The sequence below is a fragment of the Mauremys mutica genome, chromosome 10, assembly GCF_020497125.1.
Source record: "Mauremys mutica isolate MM-2020 ecotype Southern chromosome 10, ASM2049712v1, whole genome shotgun sequence".
Classification (NCBI taxonomy): Eukaryota; Metazoa; Chordata; order Testudines; family Geoemydidae; genus Mauremys; species Mauremys mutica.
The window spans coordinates 15,082,904-15,105,443 of NC_059081.1; the positions used below are offsets into that span (position 1 = coordinate 15,082,904).

Genomic DNA, 22,540 nt, shown 5'->3' on the forward strand with positions numbered 1-22,540 from the left:
AGAGCCGCGTGGTGAGGGGGCGGGGCTGGGAGCTCCACGCCGAGCGCAGCGCTCAGCCCAGAGCTCCCAGCCCCGCCCCCTCCCCACGCGGCTCGGATCGGGGCGGGGCTCAGGCGCTCGGACGGAGACGCGCTCGGGTAAGGGGGGTAAGGGGGGGGGGAAAGGCTCCAGGAGAGGGGCGGAGGCGGGAGCCTCCGCTTTTCTCTTGGGGGCCCCTGCGGAGCCCGGGGCCCGGGGCAAATTGCCCCCTTTGCCCCCCCCTCTGGGCGGCCCTGGGGAGCTCCGCGGGCCGCAGGGAAGAGCTCCGCAGGCCGCATGCGGCCCGCGGGCCGCATGTTTGAGACCCCTGATATAAGCAAAACACATTTATGTTTCTACCACTTTAGCTAAACAGTTATACATATAGGGCCTAAGACACCATTGAGCAATTCTGATTCTATCCATTAGAGGGCAGTGGTGCACACAACACAATAGCCAGTTGATTATAGTAATGCTGTTTTTATCCAGTCTATATTTTTCTCAGGAGGCTTAGCCAAGAGGGTTTTATTGTAAAATATGTGTGACATTAACTGCTGTGAGATTTAGCCTCAATTCTCCAGTCTCACTGAGTGCTCAGCACAGCTGGCAGGGAGGAGGTCAACTTTGCCCCATACCCACACAGCACAAGTGGCTTGTGGCAAGCCAAGAGCCAGATCCCCACTGTTAGAGCATCCTAAGGAGTGCTGCAATTATACTAGCCACAGACAGATCTGTGATGGTTCTCCTGGCACCCAGGGCTGTAACTCGCCTTGTAACTCCACCTCCAGCAAAAGAGTTTCTGGCTATCAGCTTCCTAACACCGCCAGCCTTTCAGATGGTCAAGCGCTCTTCTCTGGGCTATTCCAGCCCCATGTTTACCTTGCAGGTTAACAACAGCACCCAATCTTGGATTCACTTTGAATTGTTCATCTGTGATATCCAGTCTCTGCCACTGGCTACTCGCAGAGATTCCAGATCTTCTGCACCCAAAGGTGCAATGTATCCCAGTTCACCACTTTTACCTGAAACCACTGCTGCTGTAAACCATACAGCACTTCTGAGCACTTAGAATAAAACACAAAATAGATTTATTTAAGAAAGAATAACGATTTATTTGAAATGAGAGAAAGTTATGGGAGCAAAGGGTTACCACAGAAAACAAAATCTTAAAACACGAACCTGGGTCAAAACTTATCAATAATTCCCTTTCCTGTATAATAAAGTAGACCCCCCCAGCCCCCACAAAGTACAGTGTGTTGCAGAATTGTCCAGTTTCACAAGAATTAGGATCCAAATGTTCATGAAAGCCCCCTGATCTTTCAGTGAATTAATCCACAGTGACTTTCCCTACCCTTTGTGATACTGAAACAGCCCTTTGTTTTTATTCATAGCCAGGATGATCTCCTGCCTGCTATAATGTTCCTTTTCACCTCCAAGTGGTTTTGACCATTTGACATTCTGTTTGATGGTTTTCCATTGACTGTTCTAGGATGTGGCAAGGGTACACAATAGAATATTGCATTACCTTGCTGGCTTACTAAGGAGGATTGATAACTCCCTCTTGTTTGAACAGGTCATCATCGAAACACATTATGTCCTGGTGACTAATTTCTACTACAAGTGCATAAAGTGTACTTCCCATATTAACACGTTATTTCTTATATATTACCTGTACATATATCTCACTATGATTATAATCTTGGCAAGTGACAAGCTTTCTGTAGATACCTTACATGTTATTGTTTATGGATAAATATCCTATATGTCATATGTGAGTTTGTCAGGTCAAAGGTGAGAGATATTTGCCAAAAATAAGGGACCCTTTGCCAAGGGATCTCTGTATGACAAGACCCCAGGGGCCATTATGGCAGCTGGGGATCATGCATGCACAAGGACATTCTAATTAAGTCCTCCTTCCTCATGGCCACAGCCTTTGCAAGAACAGAGTTGGTGTCGAAGATATTATTGGGGTTCATCATGGTGGGTCTTTGCCACCAGAGGATGATGCATTAGAAGAGGACTTGTTCAGTTGCCAGTTAAGCTAAATACAGGGCCACTTTGAGCCACTGGAGCAGTGAAACGATGCAGAGCCCATGTTGGAAATTTCTCCCTCTCTCTAAAGCATTTTCAGTTTTGGACACTTTGGAAGTTGTGCAACAACTGGGGGGAGGAAGTTTTATTTTTAACGTGCCCTTTTCACCCATACTTGCTGTTGAGGAGCACGTCCATTGTAATAAATACCACAGATATTTCTTTTATGAAACTCACTCATTAGCAGTAACATCAGAAACAGTTACTGGCAGGAATAGAATGTTAAAAAAAATTGCTGTAATATTCTGAAGCTTGCTATGAACTGTTTGAAGAATTCATTACATTTCTCACTGGAATGTTCTGCTAGAGGGGAAAAAAGATCCATATCTTTATGGTGGAGAATTGTTTTCATTGTAGCAAACAACTGTCTGAGGTTAACAGCGCTGAACCTCAGTCACCCCCAGATCTAAAACTTTATCAAAGTGTCTTCTTCACACACTGTGTGCTACCAAAAATTCTTCCATGCTAAATAAAATGTCTGTACTTTAAAAGTCCTCCATCTACATTCAGGTTTTATAACAAAAGCCTTCATTTGGCTGAGATAATAACTGCACCAAGAAGCCCTGTACTTAAAATTAAATGTATCTAATTAATCAAGAGGGACGCTAACAAATCAAGAATATTAGACAAAAACTGATTGAATAAAAATACCAATGCCTCAAGTATAGAGAGAACGTTCTCTCAGGAGATGAATTAAAGAAGGACTTCACGGAGCTTGCCTGGGGTTATAGTCTTTAATGGATACTAGTGAATTTATACAGCCTGTAGTTAATGACAAAGGTAAATTTAAACACAAATGAAACTACAAAATGGTCAGAGATCTGCTACTGACAGCCCAGTAACTGGTATGCCATAAAATATCATCATTTTGAATATTTCAGCTGCTATTATGGCTTGGCTTGGAAACATTTTGGGACACATCAAAGGCTTTCTAATAAATCTGAAAAACTGAAGCCATAAAAATAGAGTTGGAATCCGCATATATATTAAAATCCTCCAGAAGCAAAATCTTGCCATATTCTATTAACAATAAAGATGAAATTGAAAAATTCTTGCAAAAGGTAACTGCTTAGCCTGAGAGCATGAGGGGCAGCTACCCAAATAAATACTGCGGCCAGCTTCTCAGCTGATGTAAATGAGCTGAGCTCCATTAAAATCATCGAGGCTCTTCTGATTTACACTAGATGAGGATCTGCCCCTGAAAAGCAATTTTTTCAGCGTAATAGTCACAAAGATAAGGAATTGCTTAGATTTTCACACTACGCAGCTGAGATGCTGAGAGGAAGCGCATGTTGCCACATAATAAACTCCTCTGGACAAGTAAAGGTGAATTCTTGATGAGCTCTGGAAAAATGTGTATGCAAGCCTTTTGGACAGTGTAAGGTTTGCTGTCACATGAGGGCTTCTGAGGATAGCAAATACAGGCTATAGCCACACTATAAATACACTATAACTACAGCAGTGCAGCTTCTCGTGAAGACGTTCTAAGCCAATGGGAGAGATCTCTTCCATTGGCTTAATTACTCCACCACCCATAAGAAGCAGTAGCTACGTCAGCGAGAGAAACTCTGCCATTAACATAGCTCTGTCCACACAGGCACTTAGGATGGTATAACGTATGTCACTCAGGGGTATGGATTATTGACACCACTGCCAATATACATTATACCGAAGTATGTTTTAGGGTAAACAAGGTCAAAGTGAGGCGAATTGCTACCCTGGAGATACAACTGTAAAAAGAAAATAATGTGAGACAGAATGATCCAATGGCTAGTGACTTGGACTGTGCTGGGAGTCAGGAGACCTGAGCTCTATTCTTGCCTGTGCCACTGACCAGGTGAGTGACCGTCACTCTGTTCCTCAGTGTCCCCTTTGGAAAATTATTATTAACGTATTTTTTTTATTCTGACTAAGGAACCTTGACAACTTACCTAATAAAAATAATTAATTATTCAAAAAAATATTCAAAAAAGAACTAGATAAGTTCATGGAGAATAAGTCCATTGATAGCTTTTAGACAGGATGGTCAGGGATGGTGTCCCTAGCCTCTGTTTGCCAGAAGCTGGGAATGGGTGACAAGGAATGTATCACTTGATGATTACCCATTCTGTTCATTCCCTCTGGGGCACCTGGCACTGGCTACTGTTGGAAGACAGGATACTGGGCTAGATGGACCTTTGGTCTGACTCAGTATGGCCGTTCTTATGTTCTTATAATAAATAATGTTGAGCTACATAGTGACACAGCTGAGCAGGGACATAAGGTGAAGTAAGGTCATTCCCCTGCTCAGCTCAATTAATCCCACCAAGATTGTGAGTCTGGTGCAGAGTACAACCCCCTGCTTTCCAGAGACTTTCCACTGCATGGATGCAGTAGTCTCCCATGGAAAGCTGTGGGATTCTTATCACTTGAGACATGTAAAACTATCTGGGACAAAGCATTAGCACACATCCTGTAGAGAAGAATCATGCATTGGCAGGAGGATAGACTAAACCTGCCTCGAAACCATGAGTATGATAACCATGTGTGTTTTTATGAGTCTATACTGTAGCATACTTAGAATGCAAAAATAAATTAGAACATTGCTGCCTATGCTTCTCACTCAGGGTTTTGTCAGATGTAATCATACCATCTGTGAAATGTTTAGGTTGTGTTTTCATGGACAAAAGAAATAGGGAGGATGACTGACAGTCCAACTCCTATTATCACAAGTAGATTCTCTATCAGAACCTCAATCTGCTTCTGGCTTTTCAGCACATTGATAGGCAGTAACATGAAGCCTATTTTTAAGCTGTCTGCAGATTCTAGAATGAATGAAATATTTAATATGGAAGAAAGTTTGTTGATAAAATTGACTTGCGTACTGTATCCCTCTGTCTGTTACAGGTTTCAAAAGGAACACATAAGAGCATGAGATGTTGTAGATATAGGATGGCTCATTCAAATGTGATATTATCCATTACTCATCCAGGGTAAGAGCATATATTTTTCTCACTAACGGACAAAAGACTGGGATGGGGGAATAGAAAGGGTATGTGCCTTGCTAACCAGGAGTTTTGCTGCCATAAAACCCCACCCCTCCAGGATCAGGAGGAAGTGTGTTGGTATATACCTTTATGGAGGTGCTCTAAGATCCATGAAGACAGTGGGAGAACCACAGTTTGGGGCCATACACCTTACCCATTCTGCCCTTTCTTCAAGGCAAGGACTGTGCTTTCTTTTCTATTTATGTAGCACTACTCTGTTGGCAACGAATAAAAATAAAGCACAAACTCATGAAGGAGTAACCTACATAGAGGGCCTAAATTACCTACTGAAAAGGTGTGTGGCTATGTGTTAGTTATGAGAGCAGAATCAAAACACCCCTTTCAATGAAATACACTTAACAATTCATTAATTCAGGGAACAAAAGTACAAGGCAAGTTTTAAATCTGAGAGTCTCCCAGGATGTTCACAAACAGGTGAAATCAAAGTGCAGCTGCAGTGTATGTAATGGTGGGTCTCTCCATAGCACACAAAGCCACAGGTTTGTGCCATGGAACGTAAGTGATTCAACCACAGATGGCTAAGCAGATGTATAACAACTGTCTGAAAACCTATATACTGTATTACACAAGAACTGCAGGTTGGCTCAAAGGAATAATGAAGCATGCTCTTTAAAGCACTGTTCATGTGTGCACTAGTGAATAGTTTTTGAAACCCTTATAAAAGCTTAGCAAGACTGTGCGTCACTCTCTCTCATATATATAGCCTTGCACCCCCATGTTTACTTTAGTAGTAATATCGGAAAATAGCTTCTGATACAAAACCCTGTGTGTCAAGTTAATGGAAAACATAGGTGCATTAGATACAGGGTGATATGAAGGTTGGTACATTGTTACAGAGGCAGGGTAGGCTGTTTAACCACTAGGAGCTCTTCATTGAAATCATGCTTTTCTCTCCAAAGTGTGCTCATTGTGCCACTACGAGAATGGTCCCAACCAACATGATACAAATCACATAATTTTGTTTTCCATGCAGACCACTTGGCAATGCACACTTTACACAAAAAAGAAGTCTGGTAACTCAGATCTGTACAATTGTCTAACACATAACAGTTTGAGAAAGAGACTTAAAAAAAAACTATGCATAAAACATAGCAGATGTAGGCTGTGGTATTCAAAGAACGTATTTAGAACATTTGCATCTTACTGTTTACTGTTAAGTAGTCTCTTTTTTCAGTTCATACAAAGGGCAGACAGATGGTGAAAGCACAGATGTAAGAATTTGTTTCCCTTTAAATGACCTACACTGTCCTTTTTTGTTTTGTTTTGTTTTGTTTTTATTTTTGTGGGGAAGAGGGACTAACTATAAGAAATAGAAAACATTAGCCACATAATATTAAGATACAGTAAATTATGAAAATGCTTGTTAAATTTAAATATCTGTAGATTGTTTTGTATCTTTAAATGATTGTATGATATTAACTAATTAATCCTTACCAGTCCTGTGTGAGGGAGGTAAATATTATGGCCCCCATTTCTCATATGAGGAAAATGAGACAAAGGGGGCACAATTGAGAATTTGTGTAAACAGAATCCAGTGAAATCAGCGAAGATACAGCCACTTCTACCAACTCTCAATGTAGCCTAGAGAGATTAAGGCAAGATGTGTAAGTGTCCAATAATTTGAGCTCAATTTTTGGCTGCACAACTTGAAACACCAAGGGCCTGATTTTCACAGATGCTGCATTAAGGATGGATTTTCAGCATTATCTCTCAATTTCTTAGCTTCTGTGAATTTAAATTGAACCCTCAATGTAATGTTAAAGTAGTTTTTTGTGACTTAATTATAGAGAACGAGTAGTGAAGGTCATATTACATGCTACCTTTTAAAATGAGCTAAAAAAAAACACCACAAAACCCAGACAAGTTAAATTGAAACCGTAGCAAATAAAGGAATTAAAATTATTATGAGCAAAGTGAATATAACTGTCCTATTTTAACATCATCAGATAATAGATTCATCATATTTCCTTGTGGCAATTTCACTTAAATTTTGCACCTCTCAGGTACCAGCATATTAATTGTCAAATTACACTGAGTAATTTAGCAATGCGGCAAATAGTTCATTCCACTGCTAAAATGTAGTGGCGATTCTCACTCAGGATCACGTGTGTTGATCTTCTATAGCATACCCAGCTATTCTGTATATCCGAAATATCTATGACACAGTCAGGAATGTTGAAGACCTGTTGTCATCTTAAAAATTGTACCTCCATCTTACAGCTTATACTTACTATTGCTGTAAGCAATACCTATGATCACTGTAATTAAAAGAAATGGGTGCGGGAGGGAAGACTAATCTATATTTGTTCCAGTTTGGGTATGCATTTATGCCTTTTTTCCAGCACTTCGGGCATATTCACCATTGCTGGTTTCCCTCTGTAGTAAGCTAATCAGCCCCCAATCCTGCTATCAACTCCATACAGTCATTGGGGTCTGCCAGTATGAAACTCAGAAGCTCCACCATGGCACAGTCAGTTTATGTGGATTTTTCACATGGCAACAAGGGAGAGAAACAAATATCTATATAAGGGCTGTCAATTAATCACCATTAACTCACGCAATTAACTCAAAAAAATTAATCACGATTAATCACTCTTATTGAATAAATGTCAATTGGTATTCTATTATTATGGTTTTGGATGTTTTTCTACATTTTCAATATTGATTTCAATCACAATACAGAATACAAAGTGCACAGTGTTCACTTTATATCATTATTTTTTATTAAAATATATTCATTATAAAAATGATAAAAGAAATAGTATTTTTCAATTTACGTCATACAATTACTGAAGTGCAATCTCTTTATCGTGGAAGTGTAACTTACTAATGCAGATGTTTTTTGCTTATATAAGTGCACTCAAAAACAAAACAGTGTAAAACTTTAGAGCCTACAAGTCCATTCAGTCCTATTTCTTATTCTGCCAATCACTAAGACAAACAAGTTTGTTTACATTGATGGGAATGTTTGTTTACATTGCTTCTTATTTACAAGTGAGAACCAGGTGTTCACATGACACTTTTGTAGCCAGCGTTGCAAAGTATTTACATGTCAGATATGCTAAACATTCGTATGCTCCTTCCATGCTTCAGCCACCATTCTAGAGGACATGCTTCCATGCCGATGATGCTCGTTAAAAAAAAATGCATCAATTACATTTGTGACTGTACTCCCTGTGGAGAGAATTGTATGTCTCCTGCTCTGTTTTACCCACATTCTGCATATATTTCATGTTACAGCAGTCTCGGATGGTGACCCAGCACATGTTCGTTTTAAGAACACTTTCACAGCAGATTTGACAAAACACAAAGAAGGTACCGATGTGAGATTTCTAAAAATATTGTGTTGCACAGATGGAGTCAGTGGGGTGTAATACACTACCTAGTAGAATGTAGGCCCCTTTCTTGGTGAGATTTTCTAGGCACTACTGTTCCAATACTTAAATGATAATTGTGGACTGTTTGCAGTTACAACCTACAGAAATCTTATGAACCATTTTTTCTTTGTGTTGCAGTACTATTATTGCTGTAGTTATGAAGAATTGTCATACATTTATTTTCTGATCTCCCTGGTGCTACTAAAGTTAATAGGATCTTTCCTATTGCTCATTTTAAGACCGCCACATTTAATGGGAATCTTTCAATTGACTTCTGTGGGCTTCGGGTCACATTCTAGCAGCAGGACCAGAATTTAGATGTAGAAAAATTGAAGATTTGTGGAGTAGTTTTTTTTCCCCAAGCCCTGTACAGCAGTAACAATTGTTAATTACATGTTTCTTTGCAAAGTCTCATGGATTCCCCAAAGATTTAGCATTGCAAAATATTTTAATGCTCATGTTAATGGAAATATTTACATATCTCACCACTGTGCATTTTTCTGATATTGTTTTCATTTCCTCTTGTTTCTGATTCAAGTGTTCTGCTTAGTTGCATCTCAGTTGTAAACAACGCAGGAAGAACATTTAGAAGGGGGCGGGGAAGCCTTCCAATATGTTCCACTTCCCACCCTGTATTTATTTTTTAAATATCAAGAGAATAAATATCGTAAAAAATGAAGTATAGTGAAATACTATAATATAAAGACTTCCTGTTAACATGGCAAATTCAAATAACAATGCTTACAGCCTTTGTAAAACCTATTTAACTATTTCCCCTTAATAATGGGGCTCAGAACTTGAAAGAAGTAGAAGCATTATCATATTAATGGAAAATAGAGACCAAAATTCTCACTGGATAATACAACCAGAACTGATATTTCTATCTATTCTTCTATGGGGGAAGAAACTCATTCAGGATTAAAGCACTCATCCCTTTTCAGTTAAAGAGCAGCTAAAGTAATAAAAGTGACTATGAAGCTAGATCTCATGGGCTGCCTTATTTTTTCTTAAGTTCCAGGTCAGATTAGCTCAATGTATAAGTCAAAGGATGTGTTAATGCTGTTATTGTTTAGTTGCCACCTGTACGTGCACAACATGGGATCTGAAAAAAACAAAGTTGTCTTTTTGAAACATTCTTCTATCAGCATTTAGCAGACTGTTTTGTTGATGATGCAAGCAGTAGAACTGAATTCAGGTCTGAAGAACTATTAGTAACTAATTCTTTGCTGTCAGGACTTTGCCACAGGACTCTTCATTTATGAAGACTCCTTGGTCTCTATCCTATGGTCCAAGCTCTCTCCCTATGCCATAAGTCAGACTATGTAGCAACTAAGTAGAGTCTCCTCTGCTATCGCCTTATATTCTCTAAGCTCTAGAGCAGGGGTCGGCAACCTTTCAGAAGTGGTGTGCCGAGTCTTCATCTATTCACTCTAATTTAAGGTTTCGGGTGCCAGTAATACATTTTAACATTTTTAGAAGGTCTCTTCCTATAAGTCTATAATATATAACTAAACTATTGTTGTGTGTAAAGTAAATAAGGTTTTTAAAATGTTTAAGAAGCTTCATTTAAAATTAAATTAAAATGCAGAGCCCCCCGGACTAGTGGCTAGGACCTGGGCAGTGTGAGTGCCAGTGAAAATCAGCTCATGTGCCGCCTTCGGCACGTGTGCCGTAGGTTGCCTTCCCCTGCTCTAGAGGCTTTAAAAGGAAGTAATTTCATACTCAAGTTAAAGTATCATCTCTACCACCTGCTGTAAATTGGCTTTTAGCATCTCTTTACATATCTGTCTTACCTATCTGCTCTACAGAATCACTAGCCTCTGTCACATATTTTTCAAGATATCCTGTTAGCGTTCTCATCACTGGAACTATGGCTAAGCCTTTTTTTTATCCAGCTTCTGCCACTCTTGCTCATACTTCTAGTACTGTCCTTTGAGAGTAATCCTACTGAAGTCAACAGGACTATTCATGGAATTAGTTACTACTCGGCATGAGTAAAGACAGTGGGGTTACAACTCAGCACGAGTAAACACATGAGTAAATTACTGATAGTAATTATTATATTCCAATTGCTACTGAAGAAAACAGTTCTGCTTGTATTGTCTCTCTGCTATTATACCACACCTTTAAAAATATCTATCTATCTATTTTGCATGGAGTATCAAGTTCCCTCTTTTATCTTTTTAGCCTTTTGCAATCAGGGCCAACTCCAGACCCCAGCGCGCCAAGCGCGCTTGGGGCAGCATTTTGCAGGGAGGGCGGCAGGCGGCTCCGGCGGACCTTCCGCAGTCATGCCTGCGGGAGATCCACCGGAGCTGCGGGACCAGCGGACCTCCCGCAGGCATAACTGCAGAGGGTCCGTTGGTCCTGTGGCTCCGGTGGACCTCCCGCAGGCATGCCTGCAGATGCTTCACCGGAGCCGCGGGACCGGCGGACCCTCCCCCTGCAGCATGCCGCCGTGCTTGGGGCGGCCAAATTCCTAGAGCCGCCCCTGTTTGCAATAACTCAGACTTGACAAGATTCAGCTGTGGCAGAAAATATCAAGTATATCATGCTCAACTGGGTTCAAATTCACCCTCCCGGCCTCACGCAAAATAGATTCTATGTAAGAATGTGCTAAAACTTTACATACAAATTGCAAGGATTAAACTGAATAGAAAGAAATTGGGAGCTGTCATTATGATTGAGACCACAGTAGTTATGTTGACTGTATAAAGCAGGGGTGGGCAAACTTTTTGGGCCGAGGGCCACATCTGGGTGGGGAAATTGTATGCAGGTCCGGAGCAGGGAGTTGGGGTGCAGGAGGGAGCGTGGGGTGTGGGAGGGGGTGCGATGTGCAGGAAGGGGCTCAAGGCAAGGGACTGGGGCAGAGGAGGGGTGCAGGTTGTATGAGGGGGCTCAGGGCAGGGGGTTGGGGTGTAGGAGGGGTGCTGAGTACAGGAGGGGGCTCAAGTCAGGGATGCAAGAGGGGTACGGACTGCAGGAGGGGGCTCAAGGCATGGGGTTGGGGTGCAGGAGGGGTGCAGGGTACAGCAGGGGGCTCAAGGCAGGGGATTGGGGTGCACGGGGTGCAGCAGGGAGCTCAGCACAGGGGGTGGGGTGCAGGAGGGTTGCAGGGTGAATGAGGGGGCTCAGGGCAGGGAGTTGGGAGCAGGGTGCTGGAGGGGTTCGGGCTCCGGCCCGGCACCACTTACCTAAAGCAGCTGCGGGGTGGTAGTGGTGTGCACCAGGACCAGGGCAGGCTCCCTGCATGCCTGCCCTGTCCCTGGCTCTGGCCCCGGCCCCGGCCCCGGCCCCGGCCCCGTGCTGCTCCAGGAAGTGCTGTGACCCCTGGGGGGGTGGGCAATGGGAGCTGCAGGGGGCGGGGCCTGGAGGCAAGGGCAATGCATGGATCCCTCTGCCCCCCCACCTGGGGGCCGCAGGGACGTGGAGCTGGCCGCTTCTGAGAGCAGCACAGGGCCTGCAGCGCCACGGGGGCAATCCCTTGGGCCGGATCCAAAGCCCTGAGGGGCTGGATCTGGCCTGCGGGCCGTAGTTTGCCCATCCCCGGTTTAAAGCAGCATTTATCATCTTTTCTGATACTGTTTAATCTTTTTTTGGTCAGAATCTAAGAAGCTTTCTAACCGTGTATCTTCCTTTGTTGTTCTGTCATATTTCAATGCATAATGTAAATATCATAAACGTAACCCCAGCCCTGTGACATGCCTGCAGCTTTCTCCATTTTCTCCTTGGGGTAATGGGGAGGGTCCTCAGGGTCCTAAGTTTACCTATACGGGTGCCTCGTGCCTACAGAGAACACAGAGGGTTTGTCCCTTGGGAAAATGTTTAACACACCATCTCATACAGAAGGAGCATCAGTCAGAACAAACAAAAATATCACAATTCCCAGAATAATAAAACAGTAATTGGAGATTAAGTCTGGGGAACTCAGGATAAGGGAAAAGGGAATTACGATAAAACAAAAATAACAATACATAACCTCTACCCCTCCCCCCACCCCAACATTTGCAGCCGGTGAAAGCCACCCTGTGCTCCCTCCCAACATCTGCCTAGGTAAATGAGTTTAGGCTCAGTCTTTTGATTGGTGGTGTAATGCTGAAGTCACTGGCTGGCTTAAAACAAAATAGCAAAATAAACAAGCAAAAGTGTTCTCACAGAGTGTTCACACCAAGCATGAAAATCAACCTGGTGGTTCTCTGGTCTGGATTCCAGTTTAGCTGGCTCTCTTCAGCCTCCTGAGTTTCTGGTCTCCGCTGAAATGACACAGTTCAATGTCCCAGAAATCCCCAAAGGACTCAGAGTATCAGAGGGGTAGCCGTGTTAGTCAGGGTCTGTAAAAGCAGCAAAGAGTCTGTGGCACCTTATAGACTAACAGACGTATAGTTTTCCTTTGGGTAGGAATGTGGAGGGTAGAAGGGTCCTCCCTGGATGTGATACTTCTCTCCCTGCTACCTTAGTCTCCAAACAAACCCAAACTGAAAGTAAAACCAAACCCTTTGTCTCTGATTTCTGGCTGGTTCTGGTAGTGTTGCTAGCCTGTTCTATTTTCACCCTGAATTCTAGGCAATCTGGGAAACAGAGGCCTGACCCTCTCCATCATTGCTGTTGTAGTCCAGGAGTGAGTCCCCTAGATGCTCAGTGTGGTATTCCAGGAGCATCCCTTCCAACTGGGTTACATAAATACTCCAGAATACATAGTAACAAAGTTTAAATATAGCAAATGGCCTTATAGAAATACCAAAGAAGACCAATCGTGATACAATTAGTCAACAATTTATTATATTCCCAGTAATGCTTTGAGTTACTGAGCAGAAAGAGATTGTTTTGTATGGATGTTTGACTCCCCTGGTGATGAATGTAGTTTACTCATCTGTAAAAGTTTATTAATCTGTATTTCAAAATGCCATTTATGTTTTGGATATTGAAGGACTTGTCTGCATGGGGAAGCTAGTGGAAAATAAGGTAGGATGCGGATTTAAAGATTGATAGCTATTCTGCATTTCCTCCCTGTCTGGACACACCTATTCTGCACTAAGGGTATGTCTGTACTACCCGCCGGATCAGCGGGTAGTGTTTGATGTATCGGGGATCAATTTATCGTGTCTCACATGGATGCAATAAATCCATCCGCTAATCGATGCCCGTACTGTACCTCGGCAGGAGGAGTAAGCGCAGTCGACGGGGGCGCCGCAGCTGTCAACTCGCCGCCGTGCGGACAGCCAGGTAAGTCGAACTAAGATACTTCGACTTCAGCTACGCAAATAGCGTAGCTGAAGTTGCGTATCTTAGTTCGAGACACCTCTCCCCCCCCCCCCCGCTAGTGTAGCCCAGGCCTAAGAGTATCTTTGTGCTGCTGTTCAGAATAAGAATGTCTGCACTGGGAGTTGGTGCAGAGTAGCTAGTGTGCTTATAGCTATTTCACAGTAGCCACTCTGGGCTTTTGCTGCATGGAGGGAAGCCATAAGAGTGTAAGATTCATGTAAGTCCACCACAGGTAAGGGCAAGAGGACCAGCATGGGAGTTAGCTCAGCAACTGTGACAACATCAATACAGACTTTACTATCAATGGTACTTTTGCCTGAGTAAGAATGTCAGGTGTTGATCCATGGTTGATAAATTACACAATAATTATATTTGCTCTACACACGTATTTATTGTTGGTGATAACTGCATTAAATGGGCCAGACTTTGAAAAGCAGTCTCTACTACTGAAGGTATAGTTCTTCACTTGTCAAATTATCAACATATACAGTTTTTCTTGGCCAAGATCTGAATGCAGAAAAACTGATCTACACAACCTGGATGTAGGCAGGCAAATCATCCTGCTAATGAACACCTCCTGAGATGTGCTGCGAGCCCTTTGCTCCCCTTGACTTTAGGACTCTCAACAGCTCCTAGGAAAGGCTCAGCACCTTGTAAGATTGAGCCTATATTTTGCTTTAATAAATCCAAACTTTTCCTCATGCTGTTACCTGGGCATAAAAAAATCTGCACAGAACAATTTATGTACAAAAATGGCACCTTCAATTTTAGAAGCTGCTCTGAAAATCTGGCCAATTACCATGTAATTATACAATACATCTTGCAAACTAACTACTGTGCCTGTAGATGTGGACTGGCCATCATTTATCTAGCAACAGTTATTGATTTGCCAGCCTGATTGATTTCAGTCCTGACCACCCACAAGTTGCATTAGAGTCAATAGTAGCTGAAGGGGAATGCCGCACCTCTGAAAGTGAGGCCCAAAGTAAATTCAGTATATGATAGCAGTGAGCTATATCTCAATGCAGTGTGCTAGTCTACATTTTGTATTTTCCTTATTTCATTTTTAGAGGCCAACTCTTTAAGTCGGTATACAGAAAACGTGAGACAATATTAGTTTTGCCTGACAACAGAGTGAGTAAAAACATTTATGGCCAGGTCCTGTGAGTTGTACTCACAGGGAGCGGCACCCCAAGAAATTGTTCATGTGGCAGGAAAGGGGGTCTCCACATCTTGGCCCTTGCATCCTCAGCCCAGCACTACCCCCACCCTCCTGCCTGACCCCACACTCTGCACCCACATCCCAGCTGGCACCACTAGTCACTCAAACCCTCCCAAATGAACTCCTTTCTGTCAGTCTCATAGTAGTGGCAGCACGACTAGAGCCTGGACCCAGTAAAGATGAAGCAGCAGCTGCAGTGTGAGGTCCAGGAGTGGGGGCTGCCCAGGTCTCAGAGCTTGCGGAGGCTGCATGCAAAATTGCAGTTGTGGTCTGCATGTGGACATGGAGCCAGGTGGTTGCTGCACATGTAGCTGCAGCACTTGCATGCCACTGCAGGTCCATCTCATACCAGGAGACAGCACCAATGGCCATGGCCACGAGGGGAAAGGCAGTCAGGAGAAGCCCCAGGCCACCTAGTACCTGAGCCATGGGCATCTTTTTACCCACATCAGGGATGGGGAGAAGCTGGGCAGACGGCAGAAGCCCATCCCTGGCAGTCTTGGGGGGGGCCTCTTCCTGCTGCTTGGAGTGCTGTTTGGGGGCTGCTCCATCACCTGGGCAGCCCAAGCAGCTACATAACTCACCGCTGCTGCCCAGTGTCAGCAGGGCTTTGAGAGAGACACCAGTACCCGGGGAGGGGATCTCAGCGATCTCTTAACCTTCCTGGAGATCACAGAGCAACTGCCTCTCCTCGCAGGAGCAGCTGCAGCCACCTGGGATTGAGATCGACTCCTCACTCCGGCACAGCCTCCTTCTACCCTGAGCTTACATCATGTGTACAGCTGTGGGCACCACTGCAGGAGCAATCCCTACTCAGAATAGTCCCATTGCAGGATTAGGAACATGGATAAGGCTTGGCAGGATCAGGCTCTGGTCCATTTTAGTTTTTCCAAGTTGGCTTGGGTTCCAAAGTCTAATTTCCTTAATGAAAAAGGGAAACAGCTAAACAGTTGCCTTCAAATATTCCACAAATGCCACATTGTGATCATCCAATAACAGGTATGTGGACATAACCTCAAAGGAATTACCTGTAAAATCCACTAGAATTAGTCTCTGTTGGTTTCTACTGCACACTGGCAATTTCTGCTGGAGGACCAATAACTTGAGTGACCAGTAGACTTAACTCATCTGTTCCAAAATCTGTCAACTATTGAGCCCTTTCTACCTGAATTTCTACTATGGAAAGCTAAGTAATCTCTCTGTCAAGACTTGCAGGATTGAAATATAGAGCTTTTGGGCACTGAAAGTTAACAAAAATCTTTTAAGCTCATAATACTCTACCTTTTTCTGTGCTGTGAATGAAAGGGAATATTATGAATTGCTATTTTAATCTTCTAAAGAGATCATGATGTTATTTTGACATTCAAACAAAGCTGGAAACTAGAGAATACACATAACAGCTGTTTTAAAGGAGCACTATCAATTTAAAATTACACATCTGCTTGGAAATATTATTCCTATTAATGTTGCAAGTAACACCTAAGGTTACTATAACTGAAGTATATTAGAAACATAAATTCTCAGGGTTTTTTCCAGATTGTTTACATTGTGCATTTGTCAGTAGCTTCTATATACTTAGTTCCACTGATTTATTATAGTCAGCTTCCACTGTTACTTGTATGGGTCTTTCACACACTACACAAAAAAAAGAGAGAGAGAAAATTCAGTAACAAGAAAACTTGGCAGAAAGACTCAGGAGCATGTGTAGTTCTTGAAATCACTAAATTGTTTTAACCTTTTAAAATGTCTGTTTCAAATTGATAATGTCTCTTTAAAAATGTTCTGACACCAAGATTTTTCTACCTGTGTATGTATAACATTCTATGCCATGGGGGAGTGTGCTATAACCCCCATATTCCTCATTTTCATATAATTGTGATCTTACATATAAAACATACCTTGTGGTATCAGAGGAAAAGTTATAATTTGCTGAAAGTCATTTCTCTATCCATATAAGTATATCATTAATGCATATGAAGTTATGAGAATTGTGTAGTATGGTTGTAGCTAAAATATGCTGTAAATTGGGGGAATCAGCCAGATATTAGCTCCCCAGAGGCAACAGCAAGGAAAGTAACCAATGCCCAGGCGGGGTGTCTGCTCCCTGTTGGTGCCATGCTCACTAATGCTTCTTTCGGTCTCTCTTGGCCTCTAATCGCTTTCTTCTTCTGACCCACACAAACACAGGGGCAGCCAATCAATATCCCAGCCCATATGTTTGCCTTTAGTCCCCAGGAAAACCCCTCAGCCCACAGGGCTTGGCTTCTGCCCAGGCCTTAGCATGCTGGTCAGTGACTTGGGTGGTGGTTTCTCTTGTTTCACCTAACACTACCCAAAAGGGTATTTTATTACCCCTTCATTTAGTCTGAATGAAGGGTGCTAAGAACACCCAGCAACTTCACTATAGGTGTGTAATTACCTATAGATCAAAGCTGCTTGACAGGCAGCCATTAACACCTTCCAGCATAAAAATTATGAATACTAAGGACACTTAAATTTCATTATCTACTCTTGTAAAAGTGTGGGAATGACCATTTAAAGGATGGTAGCTCAATATTCAAAGCTCTTTGCCTAGTCCCTACCTATAAACCAGAAACTGATTTCTACCCACTTTACATCATAATGTTTTGCTTATGGACTACAAACACTCACAGCCCGCTATTTACCAACACATATAATTTACAAACACCAAAGCAGGTATCTTCCAGTTCACCAGACCAGAAACTGCAATATTTTGCCTTTTACAATCCAGCGACACCACTTTCCATCAGACCAACATCCTAACATGACCACAAATACACATCATATTTTCTATGTGCAGTACAGTTTGTTATTAGACAAAAAGAGCCTACAATAAAGTTTGAAGTATTATCATTCAACTTTTTTTTTAAGCAACAGGGACACAAAAATGGTTAGATACATTAACTTTTCAAGTACCTTTTAAGCAATCAGAATTTTAAAAATGTTTTGACTGATTGCATTGAAAACATGTTCTCAGATTAAAAACAGTATTTTCAGCATAAAACAAAACACATCTGAACAGTTTAAAGGCTAAACTATAAGGGTTGCAAAAACACTGAAAAATAATTGGAGTAGCATGCACCCTTTTAGTCAGGATTTTTTAACTACCAATCAAGTACCAAGAATTTGACTAATTTTCTCCAAATCTTGTTAAAAAAATGTCCCTTGTCTTAAAAGTGAATCTGGCAAGTGTCTATACCACATTAACTTTCTTAGACACAGTTACGAGATGATCAAAATAAGTTTTATAAGAAAAGTAGATTGGAGCCTTAACTAGGGATGGAGCGCTGTCCATAATTAGTTATGAAGACTGAACTATGGCTGTATATTGCAGCTCACTGCCATAGCCTAAACACCCCTATCTGGTCAAACAAGGAATGGTTTAAATACTGCAGTGTGAAGTCACCGCTTAAACAGCAAATCAGCTACAGCTGAGAGTTATTGGGAGAGCAGTTATAAGAGACAGTGCTGGACTAGAAGTAGCTTTATTATAGGGGAGAGATATGTCTGGGAGGGAGAAATAGAAACCGTTTCTACCTGATATAGGAAATCCTGAAAACTGGGCTGGTGTTTGCTTAATCCTGCCAGGGTAGGGGACTACTTACTTTGAAGCCTAGGAACAAATAAATAATAACTGCTCTCTGCAGTCACTACAGAGATTGAGGGGCTGTTAGACTCATTTTTCCCCAGGTTAGAATACACACTCAAGCCTGCTAGAAAGGGGAAAACCTGAAGTAAGGAGAGGGCTAATATGGAGAGTATTGCTGAGAATTAGTGAGGTTAGACCTTTCGATCAGGGGTTCTCAAACTGGGGGTCAGGACCCCTGAGGGGGTCACGAGGTTATTACATGGGGGGTCATGAGCTGTCAACCTCCCTCCCAAACCCTGCTTTGTCTCCAGCTTTATAATGGTGTTAAATATATTTTTTAAAGTGTTTTTAATTTATACGGGGCGGGTCTCACTCAGAGGCTTCCTATGTGAAAGGGGTCACCCGTACAGAAGTTTGAGAACCACTGGTTTAAGATCAAGGGAATCTCTGGATACTTGACAAAGAAATAGGGGAGGGGTGGAATTAGTTTTGTGTAATAACATCTGAAGTAAGAAACTAGGCATTACCATAAAAAGAGGAACCATTTGCTTACTGGAAGCAAACATATTGAAGTGGATATTGCATGGCACTCTTTTAGTGTTTGGCTTAAAATAAACTTGCTGGTGCTATCTGACTATATTATATAGTATGCTGCTGCCAGATGGATATCACATATGATGAGTTTCAAATGGTTACATTTATAGCCATGAAGAAGGACTAATAGTACCATTCTACTTACATGAGGATTCCAAAGCACCTTACAAGCATTAATTAGGCTTCACAACCACTCCAAGTACCCTCAGATTGTCATACACTCTGACTTGACAGATACAGAGTTTTGGCATCTAAAGAATTTTTTTTCCAGAAGTGACTGGTGAGAGTTGTTATAAGTCCAGTCTTGTCAGTATTCAGCACTATGGTACTGAAGGGAGAATATTGCGGCAGCAAACAACAGAAACATGAAAGGAAGCAAGATCACAGGAGAACAGTGAGGAAATAAAATGCTACTTAGCCTGGCTACAGACTTTGTTTTGCTTTTTTCTGAATCTCTGTACATCCTACTCAAGTTCAAGCAACTGTCAGTGTTGCAGATGTATCCGCTGAGGTCCATATTTAGTGTATCTAGTATTCGTCTCTGCTGATTTTAAGCCATCAACTGGATGATTTGGGGCATCACTCTCACATATCTTTAGTAAAAAGATGGTAGGTGGTTTGCCCATTGTGACTATCAGAAGCGGTTTTCTCTGCATCCCTAGATAGCCTCATTATTTAAAAAGAAAAAGCTACACAGAGAAGACACTGTCTTCAGTGCTACTAGTAGCTGTTGTAAGTGCTGAGTCTGTGCAGGAAAGTTGGGAACAGGGGATCTAAACTCACCCTAATGATGTTTCCACCTCAGATGGATGTTCCCATCCTAGGAGGTTTGGGATACACAATGTTTGATTAGTATCCAGGCTTTGGGGCATGTATTTGAATGGAAGATTTCAAGATTTACCTCAAGTATGCTTTCCATACATGGGGAGAATGATCATTTTAAATTTTAAATTAAGGAAATAAAGAAGAATTATATAAAATCTCAGTGAGGGAGAAAACAGAGTGTAAGATCCTCCATCTTGAATCCCCTCATAATCCTAATGAATAGGTAGTCAGATTTCTAATATTTCAAGATGCAATGTACAGAATATGGGATCATAGTTATGTATACCACAATCACAATTATATTGTAATCTTTCTGTTATAAGGAAATGTGATTTCACTTATCAGTGCAGTTTTAATGCTGCAGTCAAATGCCTCCATGGACTCAACTTTCCAAACAACACGTCTCAGATTCTTACTTCTCATTTATTTTGTATTACTGTATGAACTGCCTCAATGGGTTCCCTTTAGCACACTAGACCAAATAATGGCAGGGCTTTGCATTGATAATCTCTAGGAACCTGAATAAGGAATCCCCACCACTACCACATCCAAACCTTGATGGCAGAAACACTCTGCCAATGCAGGGCTGTGGTTGCCCATTCAGCCAGTACACTGCCTCCATGGAAGATACTGTACTGGGATCTGTGCTGTTCAGAATATTCATAAGTGATCTGGAAAAGGGGGGCAAACAGGTGGTAAAATTTGCAGGTGACACAAAACTACTCAAGGTAAAGTCCAAAGCTGACTACGAAGAGCTACAAAGGGTTCTCACTGAACTGGGTGACTGGGCAACAACATGTCAGATGAAATTCAGTGTTGATAAGTGCACGTAATGCACATTGGAAAATATAATCCTAACTATACATACTAAATGATGAGGTCTAAATTAGCTGTTAGCACTCAAGAGAGATCTTGGAGTCGTCATAGCTGGTTCTGAAAATGTCTGCTCAATGTGCAGCAGCAGTGAAAAAAAAGCTAACAATGTTAGGAACCTAGTGCTACTATAGAAATCCACTATGAACCATTCATGCAGTTCTGGTTACCCCACCTCAAAAAAGATACACAAAAAGCAACAAAAATGATTACAAGTATGGTTCTGTATGAGGAGATCACTAGATCATTGCCCTGTTCTGTTCATTCCCTCTGAAGCATCTGGAACTGGCCACTGTTGGAAGACAGGATACTGGGCTGGATGGACCATTGGTTTGACCTAGTATGACTATTCTAATGTTCTTATAATGGACCATGGATCCATATTGTGACAAATCCACCCCTCATCCTTGCAGTATAGCTTCCTGCAAGCTGGTATAACAAGGAGCCCTGTAGAGCAGAACAATCTGCAAATCCTAGCCCTGTCCCCCTGCCACAGACATCCTTCATCTGTTTGGAGCTAGACTAGTTCTACTGAGCTAAGGCACATGAAGAAGGAGGCAATGATTTAGCCAGTTATGAATAATGCCAGGTAGCACAGACAGCATGGTGTAATCGTTGTGCATTAGATAGTGAAACAAATATACACTGCTCAATTTATGCACTGCAGGAATACATAACAAAACCAACAGTCCTCGAGTTCAAAAACTGAATCACTCCCTAAAGTAAAAGTTTTTTTTTTTAGCTTATAACTTTATCAAACACAGGTCTAAATCTCAAGGTTGAATTATGGGGGGAAATCCTTTCTATAAATATTTAAACATGACCTACAGTATATATATAAAGCCTATTTTGTCTTCCTTTTCAGTGGTGTTATTTCATCACAGTAGACATCATTTGCATGCATCAAGACTACACAAAAAAGGCAGAAATAGAGAAGTCACAGATTTCAAATGAAAGCAGCTTGAATAATTAGTCACCGAGGCTGAAATGAAATCAATAATGTAAATCAATGTGACTTCAGTACAAATAGCTTGCTGGAGCTAGCATATTGTATACAAACACTTGTCACAGCTGGGATCATTAATGTAGATATTGGGTGACCACTGACATTAAGAAAATGCTGAATAAATTACCAAATACAATTCTTACTTTCAATTTTTTAAAGCGGCCATTTGTTCCATTGACAACTTCAGCAAGCCTTTCTGGATAGCATTTGGTGTACTTAGAGGTAGGTGTCCAGTGGCACCTTAAAGACTAACAGAGGAGTTAGTCTGTTAATCTTTAAGGTGCCACTGGACTCTGTTGTTTTTTGTGGATACAGACTAAGACGGGTACCCCTCTGATACTTAGAGGTAGGTATCCACTATGAAATCTTGATTTCAGCTACAAGAAGAGCTGCCAGCATTCTATCCTGCTTCTTATGGGCTAATTACTAAATATAATTTTTCAGATTATCTTCCATAGAGGTTTTTTTTCTATTGCTTCCTTCAAACTACTCAGTGAATCTTTGTACCATCCATACATGGTATTCCTTTACATCAGAATGTGATGTGGACATATAAAGAGGATGTTCAGTAGATATATAGAGCCAACAAAAGTTTCTTCTATTGGTAACTAAAGA

The 22,540-nt window shown here is 41.8% G+C and overlaps 1 long non-coding RNA gene across 1 annotated transcript in view; it reads left to right on the plus strand.

The window, feature by feature from the left end:
* LOC123378411 overlaps positions 1-22,540 on the plus strand; it is a 349,709-nt gene that overhangs the window by 312,125 nt on the left and 15,044 nt on the right. The window contains exon 9 of the long non-coding RNA XR_006582596.1: positions 4,996-5,081. This is a non-coding gene — a long non-coding RNA (uncharacterized LOC123378411). The remainder of the gene's footprint in view (positions 1-4,995; positions 5,082-22,540) is intronic.